Source organism: Triturus cristatus, chromosome 11 (assembly GCF_964204655.1).
Source record: "Triturus cristatus chromosome 11, aTriCri1.1, whole genome shotgun sequence".
Lineage (NCBI taxonomy): Eukaryota > Metazoa > Chordata > Amphibia > Caudata > Salamandridae > Triturus > Triturus cristatus.
In genome coordinates, this window is record NC_140594.1 from 824,803,657 (window position 1) to 824,823,927 (window position 20,271).

A 20,271-nucleotide genomic window follows, 5' to 3' on the forward strand; every position below is an offset into this window, starting at 1 on the left:
CATATCAGAGTTTAGTTTCAAATTATTGCTGTCCAATCCCAGGTAAACAGCAGAGTGTCTTGGAAATGCAACTTGGAATTAGGGGTATTGTCAATTGTGCAGAGAAGTTGCATGTCGTCAGCATAATTATATATTTTAGCTTTCATGTTTTTGAGAGACTGAACCAAGGGGTGAATATATAAATTGAAAAGATGTGAGGAAAGAGAAAAGCCAAGAGATGATCCAGTTGATTGCCAAGCCCTGTAGTCCCACAACCCTGACAGTCAACTAAAAGGTTATGGTCAACCGTGTCAAAGGACGCTGAGAGATCGAGGAGTACAAGGGCTTGAGTGGTCTTTGAGTGGTCCTTGATCCTCCTCCAGCATAGTCATCCGCTTCTGAGAGGATAACTGCTTCTGTAGACTGAGGTGGGTGAAAGCCCGCTTGGCAGGGATCGAGGAAGTCTGAGACCCCAAGAAAGGAGCAAAGGTAACAAGCTATGCATGCCTCAAGTAGTTTTGCTATGTAGGGGAGTAGAGAAATCCGCCAGTAGTTTTTTTAAGTCGAGGGGATCCTCATCTACTTTCTTTTGTAAAGGAACTGCTATTTCCTATTTAAAGGAACTAGGAACTGTTCCTTGATTAAGGGACAGATTAAGGAGGATAGCGGTGGTTCAGGAAAAAGTGTAAATATTTTATTTTATTATATTTGGGGGAGACCAGTTAAACTTTTAGCAGTAGGTCCATTCGGCCCTCCTACTGATATCGGGTGAAGATGAAAAAGAGCATGTGTTTTGAGCACCAGGTAGCATAGTGTTGTGCAGGGAACTAAAAGGAATACTATTTTTAATAGTCTCAATCTTATTGATAAAAAAAGATTTGAGAGAGTCAAAGAGATATTGGGAGGGCGTGATAGGTAAGGTAATTCTATCAGGATTTGAAAGCTCTGAGGCGATTTTGAATAGATCTTTTGATTTGTTGGAGGAATTCAGAAATTTGCTAGAGAAAAGGGTAGCTTTAGCTTGCCTAATCAGCCGTTTGTACTCTTTAAGTTGTCTTACAAAGGTTTCCTTGACATCAGGAGAGTATTTATTTCACCATTTACGTTTGTATGCCGAAGCTCCACTTTGGCTGCTTTCAGCTCTTCTGAGAACCATTTGATGGTGTCATGGCGACTCATCAGTTTGGGTTTACGGAGGGGAGCATGAGTGTTGCTAGCCTCCACTAGCCAGTCTGTGATCGCTTCCTCATAATCGTCTATATCTCCTTAGGTGTTGAAATTTTGTTTTCCAACTGATTGCACAAAGCCTTCAGGTCTGCTCGTGACCAATTCCTGGATAGGGTACCAGGGCAGGTCGAGGGCTTATGAAAGGTAAGGTCTGACGATGAAAATGTAATCTGACCATACACAGGGAACAATTGTCAGGCTTCTCATGGGGACTTTGGTGGCCCAAATGTGGTCCACAGTATGGCCTTTAATATGTGTATGATTGAAATACCTGCTGTTCTAAGTTTAAACTGTTATGGGTATCAGTGAGGTTGGCTGCTTTTTGCCTGCCTTTGTCCTCATTTGCCCAATAATTAAAATCACCTATTAATAATATATTAGCTTGATCAATGATTAGAGAGGAGATAGACTCAGGTAGAGGTTAAAGAAAATGTTGCATAACATTTGGAAGTCTGTACAGAAGGGCACACGTCAAGGAGGAGGTGGAAGATTCAAGTTTGATCACAAGGATTCCTACTGAATGAAGATTTAGTGAAGTCAATTTAGTGAATGTAAAATGTTTCCTAATTACTGTGGCTGCGCCACCGCCCATTTTTCCTGCCACTCTGTTTGCTTGTAAGATATAATAATCAGTCACAAGAGCTGATAAAATAACTGGGTACGGCACATCTGTGATCCAGGTTTCGGTTAATAACAACATCTGGTGCTACTGTATCCAATAAATGGAATATTTCTATCTGGTGTTTGACCAGGGAATGTGTATTAAGGTAAATCACTGAAAGTTGGGTGGAGTTTGCATGGAGCCTAACCCTCTCCGTACCCCTCAACCCTAACATTGCCTTCTAATTGGCTCCCCCCTCTGGCCAAACGGGTTTCAGCTACCCTGCCAAGTGTCACAATGTGGTTTTCACTAAAGAGCAAATTCAGGGTACAATTACAACTGGTTACAATTTTAAAAAGAAGTGCAAAGTGCATTTTTTTTTTTAAAAAGCAGGAGGAGGAGGAGGAGTAGGTGTGCATAGACTAAAATGTTTCTGCGTTCTTCCTCATGACATTATTTGCACATCTCCTGCAGCTTGGGCAGCAGGCCTCAGCTTTGGTTCTAGTTTGTCCTCTGTTGTTTCCGATGTTGGCTCCTCTTTTTTCTGGCTTTTGAGTTTTTGTCTCCTAAGTTCTGTGCCATAGCTATGTTGGGTCGCTTTGGATTTTTTTGCTTGCTGAAATATGTCTGACCCATGATCGCTCTTAGAAGGCTGATTGTAGCCGCCATGAGGAGAAGCGACCACAGCACAGCAGGTGCAGTGTACTGGTGGACATAGTTCAGATAGCCTTAAGGGCAAATGACAAAGGTGCATCCATAGCTCACTTCAGACTCAGTCCCTTTAGCCATGAGACCATGTTAGACTAGCATTGCCTCAAGTTTGGCATCACCCAGGAACACAGTAAGATAGAATTCTTCCACATGCTGTCCCCTCCACCACAATCTGGGCAGCTCTCCTTTTTCGTTGGCTTCTGTGGACCAGTATTTGTAGAGCTGGGCTCTTATGTATGTAGGAGGTCGGCACCTGAAGGGATACATGGACTTCTCTGTCTGCAGCAGGTTTATCACATCTTTCGTCCCCTGCAGCAAGCGTTAGACAAAGTTGGTGATCTAGGGACTTTATGACCAGTGTCCCAAAGCAGCAAACCACATCTGTTAGGCTAGTCGATGCTGGTGAGGAGCCACAAATGGCAGCGGAGCACTAATGTTGCCCGATTTGTACATAAGTCTTCCAGTATTCATTGTCATAGCTTCCTTCTACTATGACCTCGGGATGGCCCCCTGTTCAAGGCGTTCTTCTGAAGAGCCCATAAGAGTTTGTCAACTGGTATTGGTCCCAGTGGCGGCTGCATCAATCAAAAAGTGGTGAGGCAGGGGGCGCTGGGGGAGCGCTGTAGAGGGTGCGGGGGCGGGGGCAGGAGGGTCTTTAAAATAATAGAAACATTTAATACAAGTTACACTTGCATGCTGCAGGCCGCCTCCCGCGTCGTGCCTCGGTGCTGGGTCTTCGGTGTCCCAGCAGACACTGGGACCACGTCACAGACTCCCTGTCCAATCCCCGCACTGCAGAGCAGAACGGGGATTAGCATGAGGGGGCTGAAAAGACGCTCTGCTCATGTCAGGGAGTCTGTGGGGTTTCTCTACCCTGGCTGTTCAATACAACCATGTTAGAGAAACCAAAATGTGCATGTGTGTTTTGGTCGGCCTTAGACGGCCGGCCAAACAGACATGTGCACTTAGAGAGTGCACATAGCACTCCTACTCTCCCCTTCCCCCTCCCATGCCCCGGCCTTGCCCCTCCTTGCACACGCAGGCTGAGCCAGCTGCTTAAAAATAAAACGATAATGAAATATTGTTTTTTTTGCTGCCAGCTCTTAGCCAGTGGGGCAACGCTCCTCCCCCATTGCGGAGGAGCTGCCCCAGATTGGTCCACCAAACTGTACATTTTGTGGATGCCAGGCCTTAGCTTCCCATTAGACTCAAACTCAATGTATGTAAAGAGAACCATCCAATGGTGAACACGCTCATAGCAGCTTCAGAAAGACAGTCTTCTGCAGATATATTCACAGCTTCCATAAGAAGAACCTGACACAGGCACACCTGTACGTAGCAGAGAGGATTTCCCAAAAAAGTGAGGGTGCCCCAATTCCCACGGAAGGCAGCATGACTGCATTTAGCCACTGCATAAACTCATGGTACATAAAGGCTAGCTTGGATTTGATGATCTGGTTTTCCCAGCTAGTATTCAGGCTAAAGTATTGAGCTCTCCCATGTAGCAATAAGCCATAGGCAGCAAGTTCCAGCAAAGCTTTTAAGAAAGACTGCAGGTTTGATGTCCATGAGCTGGAGGTTTTCTTCTGGCTGTGCCCCAACCGGAACCCCACATGGTCATTGTCCAGAAGTGAGAAGGAGAGGGCAATGGTTAGCACGTTAAAGAAGAAGTTGTTTCCTGTTATTATGATTAAGACCTGAAGCCAAACCTGGCAATAAAAGGAGAAGATCCTCAAGCAGTGGACAGGAGCAAAGAAGAGCAGAGGGATGGACATCTTCATCACATAGGTGGCAACAACTGAGAACTTCTGGAACCACAAAGAAAACTGATAAGCGCACCAGGCTGCCAGTGTTTGGATACGCTGTGTCTCATAGTGATAGGTCAGTAGTCCCATTCCCCACTAAGTGGGATAGTGACTTGTCAGTTTCACTACCCCTGGTACAAAAATGAGTTGAAAGAGAAGCCAGAGTGAGAGTCGAAAGGTTATGTTGTCGTGTGGCTGGGAACAGGTGGTGCGCCCCTTTACCAAGTGGAATGGTGTGATGAGTATTGCAAGGAAGCCAGTCTCAGACTGTCCTACTGGAAATACAGGATCACCTGCCCAACCTGGTTCAGTAATGAATGGAGCACCCACAGCAGCGGGAACACTCTTGCTCCATCAGCCTGGCACCCATAGAGAACAGCAACCATAGGAGGCAGATAAGCGCCATGCCCTGTTCCGTGTCCAGCCCCAAACTTGGGCACAGTAGCAGCAGAGTTGGATTCTCCTTCATCTGTTCCCTCAAGCTCTTGCCTGTGTACTTCAGCATCTTCCTGGTTGGCAGAATGCCTTCCAGCCCGTAAAGTTCATGGACCTGGACATAGACTGACCTGAAAACACACAAGAAGGTACCGTCTAGCATGGCTAAAAACATTCTCCAGGGAAGCTGCATGTTTACCATTGTATGGGTCGCTCTTCTGACACTGCAGGAGCCAGGGGCGCCAGGAAAGCAAGTTCTATGTTTGCTGGAAAGTCTATGCACCATGTGGGACCTGGGAAATCAAATAACTAGACAAATGTTTGCTCTTAGCCAGTGACTTAATGAGGGACAAAGCATAATGAAAGTGCAGGGTTACCACATGTTGTGTATATTGCTGCTGTCACATATGTAGCGAAGAAGTGTAGTTACCTATTGTGTGTCATAAATATACATTTAAATGTATTGCTGTTTCTGGGGGTAGCATCACAGGGGTATAACATTAATGGTAGCACAAAATAAGTGTTTACTAGCTGAAAAGCTGTTGGAGAGGCTAGTCTTGAGACAAAGAAGGATGATGATTTTGGTGTGTATATGGGTAGTTTAAGACAAAGCTGGAAATAATGTCTATGGGGGATACAATTTTTAAGGAGTAAAGGAGAGGACAAGTGGTAAATAGGATTGAATGAGAGAAAATGAATTGACGTACCTACTGCAAAGTTTTGTGTAGCATGCAGTCAATGGTTCTAATTCATGTGAATTCATTGGGTTGAAATGCAAATTGCAAAGATGTGTGGGTAGTGTGCTGCTCACAAGTTCTTATCTCATTCAAAAATGTAAGTGGGTCAATGCATCTCCTAAAAAATATTTGCAAAAACAGTACACATTTCCTCTGATCAACTCTTTTCTCATCTTTGTTGTTCCCTGTTCTCTTATTTCTTTCCTCGCCTTTATGTTGTTATTGCCCTTTTTCCATATTCTCTTCTCTTTCATGTTCCTTGTTGTGCCATTGTGCTCCCCTTTCCTCTAATTCCTTCTTGTTCTTTTCTTTCTCCTCTTCCCTTTCTTTCCACTCTCCCCCTTTACTTTTGTATTTCTTTTCTTCTCACCTCTCACCTTCCCATAGCTCATAACTTCTCTTGTTCCCTCTTTTACTTTTTCTCTCCTCTCCTCATCTTTCCCTCTTTTTTTACTCCCATCCTATTTCCATAGCCTCTCCTTGCTTTTGCTGGCCCTTTTCCCCTTTTGCTTTGCTCTTTCCTTTCTTCCCTTGTGCATTCTCCTTATGTTATTCTGTTCTCCTGTTGTTTGTTCTTTTCTCCTTTTTGCTGTCTTCACCTCTACCATTAAAACTCTCCACGTTTTGTTAATTTCCAATCTCACCGCTCTTCCTCTTTATTTGACCTTTATCTTTTTATCCATTCCTCTTCTTTCCTAATGCTTTCATTCTGCTGTCCACCTTCTCTATGTCATTTTTCTCTCCCCTTCCTTTACCATCTCTTCTTTCTATTTTTTCTTTTCTCTCCTAATTTATTCTTCCTCATTTTCTTTGTTTCCTTTCCTCTCTCACTTTTTCTCTTTTCTTTCCTGTTCATCTTTTTTCCCATTTCATTTCTCTCATCTTCTCTTTGTGCTCTCTTGCTTTCATCTCTTCTCTTTTCATGATTTCTTTCTTCATTTCTCCTTTCTTGCTCTCCTCTACAACTTCCTCTTGCCGCTACCTTTCTTTCTGCCTTCTTCCTTATTCTCTTATTCGCTCTCATGAATCCCTCTCCTCTGTTTTTTGCTTTCCTTTTTTCTCTCCTCACCACTGTCCTATCCTTGACCCTGCCCACTTTCCTCTTTACCTCTTGCTTACATACTCCATTGCTGTCTTACTTCCTCCAGTCACCTAATTTCTTAATTACTCCACTCCATTTTATTGTTTTTCCCCTTTCCGTACTTTCTTGCTCTCCTTCACTTTCTTGTTACCGCCACCCATTACTTACCATTTGCCTTTGGTGACTCCATACTCTTCCTTTCTTCTGGCTGCTTGAAAGCAAATCAAAACTCCTGAGCCATATAAACACTCACTGTACTCGATAGCGGCACATAACAGATAACCTCACTCCTTCCAACTCCTACTATGTCCACCAGTTTATCCCTACACTTCCCGATCTCTTCATACTTTCTAATCCTATCTCCTTGTTAGTTTCATCCCCTAAATTTGCTCCTAACACACTTCCCAGCTTTTTAATAAGGAGCCTCACAGCACATCCAGCCCCATACACCTGGATTCCTCGCATACCTGAAAATAATTAGTCCTCCAATCTTACTTTCCTGAAAGTGTGGATACATTGCAACATCTCAGACAGTTCCTGCTCAACATATAAAACCCTCTCTATTATACCACCCTCATGCTAGTCAGTCCATTACTCCTCTTCCTCATGCTGGCTCTTCTCATCCTCTCTCACATTTAACTATGCCCCTTACTCTCACCTCTTCACTCTTTTCTACTTTCACTCGGCTTATAACCCTCTTGTACCCTGTCTCTGCCCCCACACATCCCAATCCCCACACTACAAACTACCTATACATGGCTCAGAAGTTGGCATCAGAACTACCCATACAACAATATGCCCTACAGCATACCATTTTGTATAATCTCATCTCACATAACAATTTGATACTTCTGCATTTGGCTAATATACTCTCTACTGTGGATTCCAATCTTTCGCTTGCTCTCTTTTGCCTCTCCAACTCATACTGACTGTCGACACCTGCTCCCGACCACCACTTGTTCAACAACACACCACCACTTAAGATTAACCTCCAAATAAAACACATCAGCCTCTTCATCCGTGGTCCCTACTTTCCCTTCTCTTCTTAAATCACCACAATATTCCTCGGCATAAAACCCACAGCATATCATACAAACTCCACATTTAGAACACCACCTGCCTTTACACCTTGGCACATAACTCAACACTGCACAGACATGGTCAACAGCATTACTTGATACATCTCACCGTACACCACTAGGTCACTCTTGCCTTAGCTCACTTGAGCATACCACCAGCCCCAACACCATCAACCATCTTGTCACATGTGCTTAACTCATTTCAGTATACTAATCTACCACACCCTTTCAGTGGTCTTTTTACTGTTTATAGACCAATAGATAAAACACCTATGAAACAGAAGTTTTACATTGAGCAAATCTTGCCCAAGGACATAAGAGCACTGCACCAAAGACATGGACCGCGTTCCATTTTTTGGCACAGAGAGATTCTCTGAGATTTGAAACTACTTCCCCATGTTGCATGGTTGACAGCTTTCCTCATTAGGCAACCTGGCCATCAAGTTAGAAACATACATCTTCCCCATCTGAGGTCAATGAGATTAGTTAACTAAAACCGAAATCTGTTGTAATGACTATCCTATATGTGGACTAGAAAATTAGCTCATTCTCTTTGCTGTCTTGCTCATTTAAAATCAATAGCTTTACATAGGCCCAACCACTTTCTAAATTCATCAGCCACTACTGCAGAACGGGGGCAGAGTGAAACAGTGCTGTAGCACAATAAATATGGCTTTGTTCTGCTCTTCAACTTAGACCCAGCTTAGCAAATTTAATTGATGCTCTGTGTTGCATCAAGTCTTAATTAATTTGACCCATAAATGGTATTCATAGTACTGGTCAAAGCAGCAGAAAGAAGCCTGGTCACTGGCTGATATTGAATGTAGTACGGGAGCTAAAAAACTCCGCTCTTGTTGCGGGATTCTTTTCTTGCTTGCAACGAGATGCAGATTCCTTCACCATCTGTGTGCATGTATCCACCAGATATCATCAGGGTGAAGTTTATTGGAAAATAATTATGCATCTCTTATGCAAGACAGTCCTGCATGACTTGAACATGTTACCAATCCTAAACAATGATGCAGGGATTCTTCTAAAAAACGGAACTATACCTGGGACCATAGAACATCAGTATGTATGGACTAAGTCACCATACCATATCAGTACCTATGGGCCCACATCTGACTAGCTAATAGTGCCTCACTAGCTCTCCTAACTTTTCCAGAGAGACAAGTGATTTGGAACAAAGAACACAACACTCTAGACCAGTGTTTCCCAAACTGTGGTCCGCGGACCCCCAGGAGTCCGTGACACATTCCCAGGGCGTCCTCAGGCAGCAATTTTAAAAGCATAAGAAGGTTCCTTGTAGAATTAGCAGTTTTCCAGCAACAATAAAAGTGTCAAGATTACGTCAGTGATTAATGTACCTGCTGGAGAGAGATGAGAGTTTTGTCCAGTGGCAGCTTTGACTTATCTAATGTAGCACAGAGGGTTAATATGCCTACTGCAAAGAACATGTACCATGCATTTAAAAAAAGCATTTTATGTGCATAGGTTAGTGGGTACTGCTTTTGCCACAGAGATTGTGTTGTTACTGTGCCGTTCATAAGTGACAATCATAATCTAGCGCAGTGACCTATTAACTGTCATCAAAGACCTGCTTGCAAACTGCATGATACAAGTTAGAAACATCTGTGTTTTCTAAGTCTTTCATTATCCTGATGCTGCTAAAAAGGTTTATTTGGGTGGAAATACATTTTTATTGTTAAAGTCAATGCTAACCACTGCGTTATGTTCTGAATCCTGAGTTTGTGCTTCTCCATACCAAGCACTCTTTAAAAATGCCTACCAGTATGAATGACATGTGAATCCTACACCTTGTAGTCGCATTTGCCTTATGTAACATTTTCCATACACTGATTTACACATATGAATCATTGTGTCTATGGGGCAGATTTACAAGGAAAGTGACTCAGTGTGTGCGCAAGCCATTTGGCTGCGCCGCACTGAATCACTTTCAAAGCCCAGGGATGCAACATATTTACAAGAATATGTTGCATATCTGTGCTTCCCCCTGCGCTGGGGCGCAAACTGCTGCCATGCGCCTGCACAGGATCCCTTGCACCATGGTGCAAGGATGCATGCGTTGTGGGGAGATTGTTTATATGCAGGAAGGATTCCCTTCCTGCACATAAACAATCAGAAATTACGTCTCTCAACTTCTAAGTGTGCTGCATTAGCACATATAGAACTTGCAAAACGTCATTGTTTTACTGATTGTTTATGTGCAGGAAGGGACACCTTCCTGTACATAAACAATCACTAGAGGTGATTTCCTCTTTCTATGCGTGCTGCAGAATGCAACACGCATAGAAAGAGGAAGAAAAACGAGGAGAAATAAATACATTTCTCCCTGCTACGCCTCCCTATGCCTCCGGTGGGGAGGCGTAGCATTCAGACACATTTCCAGATTTACGATTTCTAGTAAATCTGGAAATGTGTCTGGTTTCATGGGTGTTGCGTGGAAACACCCACAGCAACCCCCATGCAACACCCCTTTCACGCAAAGTGCTGTGTGCAAATGGGCCTTATTTACAAGACCAGGAAAAGTCATGCAGGGTGGCTTTTACTGTCGTTGGAAATATGGGGCACTTTTTGTGACACACCCATGGCACAAGGGGCTTGTAAATCTGCCCCTATATGTGTGTGATGTAAAGTGCTCTGACATCCTACAATAGTATGATAGATGCTATAAAACAAATGAAATACATGTGACAGAGGGGCTATGGAGAGATGAGTGGCACTGTTGGAGGGTGATAATAATGGAATCATTGAAGAACCCCAACAAAGATTGTCATATCCTGGTGCACAGTAAGGTCATCATTTACTATTCTTTAAAAGCTGATACAATTCAATATATAATGATACATTTGTTGTAGAATGCACCATTGTTTCCTACATTTTCTTTGGGGGAGAGCCTCCCAAAGCCCCCTTTGTAGTGGTCAGGCTCACTCACTGCACTTGGTGTGCACTGTATGGGGACTGGTCTGAAAACATTTGCCAGGGCTGCTTTGGGTTTCCAGTCTGACCCTGGCAGGTGCCTTGTTCCGCGAAATAAAACAAACCATTTAAAAGTTAGTCACGGAGATGCAGCACTAACCTTCCCGTTTTTTGCAAATTCTTTCAATATAAAATGCTAAAATCCTTAGTAATTTGAGTATTTGTTTTGTGTGCACACATGGGTTTATTGTTTTCAAATTACTGTTTTAATGTTTGTAATTTAAATCATACAAATTGCTTGGGGGTCCCCGGCTTCCAGTGGTGACTCAATGGGGGCCCTCAGGAGTCAAAAGTTTGGGAACCACTGGTATAGTGGATGCACATTCTTTTCCACCTATTTTGCAACCGTTTTTACAAATGTTTATTCTTTATTTTACCTACAGCTAATAAACATTTGCACATTGCTGACATTTATAAATCTAGTAAATGCCAATGTGCATTAATTCTGTTTTGTTGTGAACCAGGCCTTATGCTTTTCCTGCTAGGATCCAGTATTTAAGTTTCTTAGATTACTAAAAGTCTTGGGGCCTGATGTACTGAAGCACAGGTCAGAAAAAGTGGTTGCAAATTGTGCACTGCTTTTTAGGTCGAGCCTTGCGGCCCGCATGTGCTGCTCTGTGAGGCATGCTGTATTCAATTCTATGGACTTTAGCCGCGCCTTCGCTGACAATTGGTTAAACTGTATGTCATTCCTAAAAGCTTTCTTCTCTATGGTTTCTTGTGGATATATGTCCCACCTTCTCATTTCTTACTCCTCCGCTGGAGTAATGGTCTATTACGGTATCCTTTCTCTGAAGGATTTTTACATAGTGTTTGTGTGCTTTTCACATCTTGTTCTGAACAGCTGAAGTGCTCTTCACATATGCGAACCCTTGCTCCTTCTCTTCGAGCTACAGCTGCGTCTTCCTCGCTCTTGCTTGTTGTTTTGTGCTTTATAACTACACAGTGCACCGCGCCTATGTCGAGGCATTTGTTCAGTTTCAGCTCCTGTCGCTGCTCACAGCTCATTTATTAAGGTATTTTGCACAGAGGCACGGGATATCGACCCGACGTCGAGACTTCTTTTTCCAATTCCCGAGTCAAGGCGCATTTCTTTGTTGCCAGTGTGTATCCCTTACTCAGCGTGTTGACCCCCTTTAGTTGCTTCATATGCAATTACTTTATTTTTTTGCTTTCCCTCAGCTTATGTATCAGCACGGCGCCCGCTTCATGGACACCGCACTTCATGCTTTGGACAAGCTGGAATGTTATATTTATTTGTATATGTTTGGTCACAATGCACGTCTTTGGTCCACTCTCAATAAATCCAACCGATTGCATGGATTTATCTGCCTCGCCTTACTGAGTTTGCCAGTGAAGCTCTACTTTTGTTTTTTCATCTTTCTATGAACACTGTTTTCCCTGGGTGGGGAATTGGACCATTACTGGGGGTACTGCAATACCTGGCTGATGCATGGAGTGGAAAATGTTTAATGCGATCCTTATCAGCTGTTTTCCTTTGCCATGAGTTTTAATGCACTACAACATCCTGCTAGCTTAATGTTCACTGCTCTTCTGCACATGCTTGAAGCTCTAAACTCCCTCATGCTGCATACAGGCGGTAATTCCCTCGCTTCTGAAACAAAAAGATGAGTTTTAAGCACTGCCTCAACAGTGTCGCAGAAATGAGGATGCATGCCCTCTGCCGCCCCACCCCACCTCACCTACAGAGTTTGATTTTTTTTTAAAGGAAGCATTTTGGTAACAAATGAAACGGGCGCTGTAACTGGTACAAAATGTACTTGGGACTCGTTCACAGAAAATAAGATGCAGAGAATTTAAAATCCACAAGCAAGAATGTTTTATTTATTTGTATATGTTTGGTCACAATGCACGTCTTTGGTCCACTAGCAATAAATCTAACCGATCGCATGGATTTCTCTGCCTCCCACTGTGTGGGCCTCCCTTCTAAAACTGATGAACCCCACAACCCACTCCTATCACCCTCATCACACTCAACTCACCCAGCCCACCTCCCTACAGTGTTCACTTCTCCTGTTCTGCTGCTGGCAACTGCCCCCCCTCTTCCTGTTATTCCCTCTCTTTCTGTCTTTGCATCGCTCCTCCTCACTTGCTGAAAACCGTGACTTCAAGAAATGTCTCTCACTCTTTCTTTCCTCTCCTTTCTGTTAATTGTACCTCTGTGAAATGGATCCAAAAAAGAAACATTTTTGCTGCAAATGTCTTTTTCTGCCATTTTCTATTCCAAAGTACATTCTCTGGCCTGGACGGAGCGGAAAAAAAAAGGTTCAAAATACGAAAAATAAATAAAAAAGTAAATAAAGCAAGACAGAGTGGTTGCAAAGTGGCCAGATTGGTTTTATTCATAAACACACACATTAGCACCACTTTACAGAGATTTCCAGTGAAGAGCTGCTTTTGTCTTTCATCTTTCTTTGAACAACAGTGTTTTCAACGTCTGGGGAAGTGCACCATTCCTGGACGTACTGCAATACCTGATTGATGTGAAGAGTGGAAAATGTTTAATGTGATACTCAGCTGTTTTCCTTATTTTTTTAGCTCATAAAATGTGTACCACGGCTCTGTGTTCAGGGATGTGGTATTTTTAACCCCTTCAGTGCCCATGACGAGCTGGACTCGTCATGGGCTGCGGTGGCGCTGTGCCCATGACGAGTCCAGCTCGTCATGAACTCCGCCCGCTAATGGAAGGCGCGGCACTGGGCGGGGAAAGGGGCGGGCATGCAAGGGGTTAAACCATATTGTTTACGTTTTGTTAGTATGTAAGCAGTGGTCATTGAAACGTGTCCCTTCCTGGCCCTGTAGTCATGCCCTTAAGCTTTCAGGCAATAATAATAATAAGTGTAAAAGTGTTAAGATAGCCATGTTGTTCCTGCTTACATTTCACATGCTTCAATTAATCTTGCATTCCCCATGAGTGTTTGCTTTTTCCAGGACGTTGTTACTTTTTTTTTTTTGGCAGCATTTTAATCTTGTCTCCTTTCACTCATAACCTGTTTCCCATTCTCTGGTTTGCCAGCGCCATGAAGCTATACGAATGGCAATAGCGCTATGCAAATATGATCATTTAACAGCAAATTACAAAAACAAAAGTAAAAAACATTGTCATTTTCAACGCAAAGAACTCTAACCTTCACAAATGTAAAACTGATTGCATTGCAAATGCTTGTTTGAGACCTGTTTCCGAATTTGTAATGCAAACTATGTACTAATATGTTATATCTCTAAATTTCCAGTTACCGTGAATCACAGAATGACCTTCGTAATAAACAATAATGAGGCAGCACCCTTGTGATTAGTTAGGAACTTTTTTTTTTTTAAAGCAGCTTTATAAAACAAAACGTTTTCCATTTGGAAAACCTTTGAGGGCAGCAGGCAGCAGTTATGAAATGTTTCTGTTTGGACACCTTTGAGCGGCGCAGGTAGCAAAATTCAAACAGCTGCCAGGGACCTACTTACTTCCTTGCACTAGTGCCCGTGCCTCACTGACTATGTAACCAGGGGCGGCTCCTCCGCTAAGGAGGAGGAGCATCTCCCGACTAATCTGAGAGCATAAGAAAGGAAAAATAAAATTATAATAACCCTGTTATTATCATTGTATTTTTCACTACAGGGCTAGGATAGGGCGGGGTGGGGCTTGGGTCACAAAGGGAGGAGTTGTTGCAATTTGCAGGTGACTCACCAGGCTGCATTACACAGCCTTGTGAGCAAGATGCCCAGGTTCCCATTCCCCGTTTGAGCGCCGAACCACAGTACTCAAACCAATCACAACACTGCATTACATCACCGTGATTGGATTAGGGGAGGGAGCCTGTGTGCTTCCTGCTTCTGCCAAAGCTGAGGCAAGGCGGCGTGGGAAGGGACCGAAGCGGAGGAGAGACGTAGGCCGGCAAAAGGTAAGTGTTTTTATTTTTATTTTTATCCCCAGGGACCACTGCCTGCTCTCCCAAGGTCACTTGACAACTTTCAAAGAAGAGGCAGGTGTCCAAACAATGTTCTCCCATGTACAGGTAATTGGTAGACTTCGTATGCTTTAATGGATCTTATCTTAGAGCTTTACGCTTTTAGTTGAGAAAAAGATTTGCCAGTGATATTCTTTGAATGGATCGGATAATGGAATGTCTTTTTAAGGAGAACCTCTAACGCTCTGCAACCTATTTAAGTTTAGGATAAATAGTTAACTTGCTACTTTTGTGTCACATATTTGCTAGTATTTACTGAGTTCGGACCATTTTATGTCACTGGGACAACACTCCGCCATAACCCCCGCATTTGCCCCACTCCCCACTTTCTATACCTGTATTCCTTGTCACAAATAAGCCAACGTCAACTTGTTCGTGTGGTGGTCATTGTTGGCCGCCGTTTATTAGGAATACATGCATATACATATTGCCTACTGTTGTACATCCTGCCATAAATCATTATTGCTGAGCTGTCATCTTGTGTCGTGCCTTGTTTGCATCTCGTTATACATTGCATTTGCGAAAATCATATGTACATTGCACAAATAGCAGATTAGACTGACAGGTCGTTACACAGGTCATTTGCCGGCTTGCATTGTCTCTTGGCCCTACTGGGTCGTTGCTTCGTTTGGTTTGATTTGCCCTCGCAGGGGTGTAGCTTCCGTCCCGGAGTTAGGCCACAAACCGCTACCTTGCCGATTCTTGTTGTGCCCTGCCATCCAGCGGGGGCTGGGCAGCGAGCGCCATCTCCGATAGCTACCCCCTTGTGGTAGGCCAACTCTCCCAGCCGTAAGGCAACCCAGAGTGAGTGATCCTATACACCGCACTTAGGCCAACTCACCCAGCCGTAAGGCATCCCAAGGTAAGTGGTCCTATTCCGGTGCACCGCCCTCCGGTGTGCCTCTGTACCAACCATTATCCCTGTACTTTCTCACCATCGTCCTGCTTGTTCCTCCTGACTGCGACATAGCTGCCCCTTAGGTGTGATTGGGTGGGACAACGGTTTTCCGGTGCTGCTCACCCGCTCCCCAACAGATAGGAGCATACCTGGGAGAGCAGTGCTTATATCCCCCCCAGTTTCTGGGCCGCCTTGTGCTTGGTCCCCCCCAATTGGGGGGTTTGTATTGCGCCTTGGCCCCCGTTGGCCGGGGGGGCCAGCGCCTCTCTGGCAGTCGCAGCAGCGGGGGGGCGAGAGCTCCCTGCTCCGTGGCGCAAAAAAACTGTTTTCGTCTGGGCGTTCAGCGTCTGTTATGGCGCCAGTCCTTTAGGCCCCCTTCGGCGGCCGCCTCTCCTCTAACCCCCGCATTTGCCCCACTCCCCGCTTTCCATACCTGTATTCCTTGTCATAAATAAGCCAACGTCAACTTGTTCTTGTGGTGGTCATTGTTGGCCGCAGTTTATTAGGAATACACGCATATACATATTGCCTACTGTTGTACATCCTGCCATAAATCCTTATTGCTGAGCTGTCATCCTGTGTCGTGCCTTGTTTGCATCTTGTTATACATTGCATTTGTGAAAATAATATGTACATTGCACAAATAGCAGATTAGACTGACAGTTCGTTACACAGGTCATTTGCAGGCTTGCATTGTCTCTTGGCCCTACTGGGTCGTTGCTTCGTTCGGTTGGATTTGCCCTTGCAGGGGTGTAGCTTCCGGCCCGGAGTTAGGCCACAACTCGCTACCTTGCCGATTCTTGTTATGTTCTGCCATCCAGCGGGGGCTGGGCAGCGAGCGCCGTCTCCGATAGCTACCCCCTTGTGGTAGGCCAACTCACCCAGCCGTAAGGCATCCCAGAGTGAGTGATCCTACACACTGCCCTTAGGCCAACTCACCCAGCCGTAAGGCATCCCAAGGTAAGTGGTCCTATTCCGGTGCACCGCCCTCCAGTGTGCCTCCGTACCAACCATTATCCCTGTAGTTTCTCGCCACACCGCCAGGGAGGCTTCAGTCTTCCTGCGGCTCCCCCCTCTGTCGGCTCTATCATTTGCAACCTGCCAATGCCATTGCGCCCCAAAGTTTGCTCCAGAATACACCCATGCCTTCTTTGGACAAGTGTACCCCATCTTTTGCGTAGAACTCCAGACGACCTGTGTGGATGAGGCCATACCTAACTGACTCAAACCCATTGGTTCTGTAGAATTTGCTCACGGTGAGGTTCAGTTTTTTCCTTGAGTTCTCAACTGCGCTCTGTGATTGAAACCCCACGCCATTCGTTCCTGCTGATCAGTGCTGACCATATGATGGTGGTGTCTCGAAACGCTCTGCCCGCCTCCGTCAGATCTCTTTGTATGTCTTGAAGCAGATCACGCCTCCCTCGTTTAGCCAGGTCGTTCCCCCCTAGGTGTATGACCAAGACGTCCAGGTGCCCGACTGCCTCTGTCCTCAGTTCAGCGAGCTTCGCCGGCAGCTGTTCCCATTTCCTTCCCGGTCGGCCACACCACCTTATGCAGGTGTCCGTCGGCCGTCTTTCTTGCCTGCACCCCTCCCGCCGCCACCAGGAGTGAATTCGAGTTATGAAAGAGTGGCCTACCACCCATGCCAAGCGTGGTCTCCGTCCTGCCGGAGAAATGATAACAAGTCACTAAATTGTTCGGCCGGGAGGGTGTTGTGACTTTCTTAAATCAGCTGGGGTCTTACGTATGTCCGGTAGGCCTTTGACCGCCATCTCCCTACCGCCCGTATCCCCGCCTCGGACATCCCATGCTGTGCGGCTGTCATGGCGGCCCCTATCCTGAATGAATGGGACCCGAACACTCATGGAGGCAGCCCTGCTTTGCTGAGTGTGAGGCGCATGATCGAGGTGAACTGGAATCTGCTGAGGTGAGTACCGTCCCTATGTTTGAACAGTGGACCTTCGCCGGCCGAGCGTATTGTCATGAAGGCGATCAAACAGCACACTGCACAGCACTTCCTGTCCTTGATGCACCGTAACCTTACCACTGCCCCTTTGCCGGCTTGGTCTGTCTTTGAACGCCTTAGTAGCAGCTCTATTTCCCCTGGTCTTGGTGTGACGTCCCCTGCCTGTAGGCAGCTTTCTGCCAGGCCTGCCCTTGTGGGTGCTACCAGTTTGCTCACGCAGAACGCCCCGAAGAATGTGGTGGAGAAGGCTGCCCTGAATAGTAGGTGCTTGAAACTGTCGTTTGTGATGCCTTGCAGTGCCCCCAACAAGGCCCTCCGTTTTGCGAAGTCTATCGGGCATCTGGTTTCCCTCCTTGCGCCCCCAGCTCGCCTCCACCCCTTCATCGCAGCCTTGGTGTAGTGTGTGGCCACGGGGTCCAACCCAGTCTCTAGCCTAGAGTAGTATGCCACGGCAGACAGGTGAGCTTGTGTTCATGACCTAGACTTCTGGGAGTTAAATGCCCACCGTATGAACTGTTCTGCTGCCCTGCGGGTGGCTCCTATTTCGCCCAGTGACTGGTTCCCCGCTACTCGCATCACAGTATTGATGTACATTCTGTATCTTCTAGCGGCTTCCGGGGTGAGGGCTTGGCTGACCAGTTCTGACAAGTCTATCCTGCCAGGTCCCACGGCAGGCCCGGGAAAGGGCCATTTCCTGCTCTGCGCCGGGCGCCAGTTACCTGAACTTCTCCATCCTTGCGCGGGACAGGGCATCTGTGACCTCGTTGTCCACCCCTGGCACGTGGCACGCCCGCAGGTCTATGTTGCCCTCCAGCTGTAACTTAACCAATCTGCGCATTATTCAGAGTGTATCCGGGCATCTGGCTGTGCCCCTATTAATTGCTTGCACCACCCCCTTGTTGTTGGACCATAGTGTTAGCTTCATGCTTTGCAGTTCACGTTTCCAGACCGTGAGTGCGACTATGATGGGAAATAGCTCCAGAAAGGTGATGTTTTTGGTCAAGCCTGCCTTGTGCCCGCTATCGGGCCACTCCCCTGCGCACCATTTCTTGCCCAGGATAGCCCCAAAACCTGTGCTGCCTGACACATCTGTGTAGAGCGCGATCTGTTTGCTGGTCACCCAGCCTTCCCTCCATATAAGTAAACGGTTGAAGTCTGCCAGGAACGTGTCCCACATTGCTAGTTCCTTCTTGACCTCTGCTCCTATCCTGATGTGGTGGTGCTTGTGGGTGAGCCCACCTGTCAGTTGGGTCAGCCGCCTGGTGAATGCCCTGCCAGCTGGGATTACCCTGGCCGCAAAGTTTAGTTTGCCAATCAGCCTCAATAGGTCCCTCAATGTTGCTTTGTCTCACCTGCGGAGGTTCCTGATTTCCCCCCTGAAATCCTCCACCTTCTCTGGAGGGAGCCTGGATGTGCCAGCGACAGAATCGAGCTCTATTCCCAGGAATGTGATGGTTGTCGCTGGGTCTATCGTTTTGTCGGCTGATTGTGGTACCCCTAGGTCCCCAGCCAACTTTACAAACGCTGCTAGGGTGTCGCCGCACTCGGGGAATGCTGCGGGGCCTGTGAGCAGAAAATCGTCCAGGTAGTGGAGTTCCCCCCCTAACGGGTGTCTTACGTGTAATGCCCATTCCAGAGAGGTGCTGAATAATTCAAAATAGGCACATGATACCGAGCACCCCATGGGCATAGCTTTGTCAAAGTAGAGTTTGCCCTCCCATTGGAACCCTAGTAGGTGAAAACTTGTGGGATGGACTGAGAGTAAGCGGAAGGCGGCCTCGGCGTCCGCCTTCGCTATGAGGGTCCCTGGGCCCGTTGCTTTGACTAAGTCAATGGCATCATCTATTGTGGAGTAAGACACTGAACACACCTCTGCGTTAATCCCGTCGTTGACGGAAGCTCCGTCAGGGAATGACAGGTGATGGATTAACCGATATTGCCCTTGTTCTTTCTTAGGGACTACCCCCACTGGGGAGAACACTAGTTCCTTGGCCATGTGATCCGGCAGGGGGCTCTCTATCCTACCCAGGGCCCTCTCTTTCTCTATTTTCTTTGTGATCACCCCCGGATGCAGCAACGCTGATTTCAGGTTCTTGCTGCTGCCTGGTGGGTGGTGGCCTGTAAATGGGATGGGAAAACCTTCTTTTAAACCGTGGACCAGGGTCTCGGCGTCGGTCCTGTTATGGTAACCGTTGGCTAGCTTGCGCAATAGGTGCGTATTAATGGGGGATCGTGCTAGCCTGTAGGTTTGTACACCCGTGGACCCCCCTGTGCCCCCTGTGCCTAGGTCACTGCTTCTGCTTCTCCTTCTTTATCCCACTTGTGGTCTCTCTTGCGCTTGCACCCAGCTGCTGGGTGCCCCCCCCCGCAGGATGAGCAGATGTGTTGGAACTTGCACGCTGCCCCATTAGTACATTCGTTGGCTTCGAACTTCCAGCAGATAGCTGGAGTTCCGCTACTGTGAGGTGCCTTCCACGAGCTAAATTGCTTGGTCTTATGAAATGGCCTCGCTTTTCCCTTGTGGATGGACCCTCGAAAGGACTGCTTGTTTCTACCCACCCATGCCTTGGCCTCCCTTGCCACCATCATCTTGTGTATGAAACCCGAAACATCCTCCTCGTTCCACTCTATCTCTGGGTGTGTCTGCATTTTTAGCCAGAACCCTCTATCATATTCCAGCCATGCCTCGCCTGGGAACTGCCTCTGCGCGTTGTGGATGTTGGACTCATATAGCCACAGGTCGGCTGCGCATAATCCGGAATGCGTCAAGCC

The 20,271-nt window shown here is 46.2% G+C and overlaps 1 pseudogene; it reads right to left on the reverse strand.

The window, feature by feature from the left end:
* Window positions 1-2,308: 2,308 nt before the first annotated feature.
* Window positions 2,309-18,337, reverse strand: LOC146785496 (lipase maturation factor 2-like; annotated as a pseudogene).
* Window positions 18,338-20,271: the final 1,934 nt, after the last annotated feature.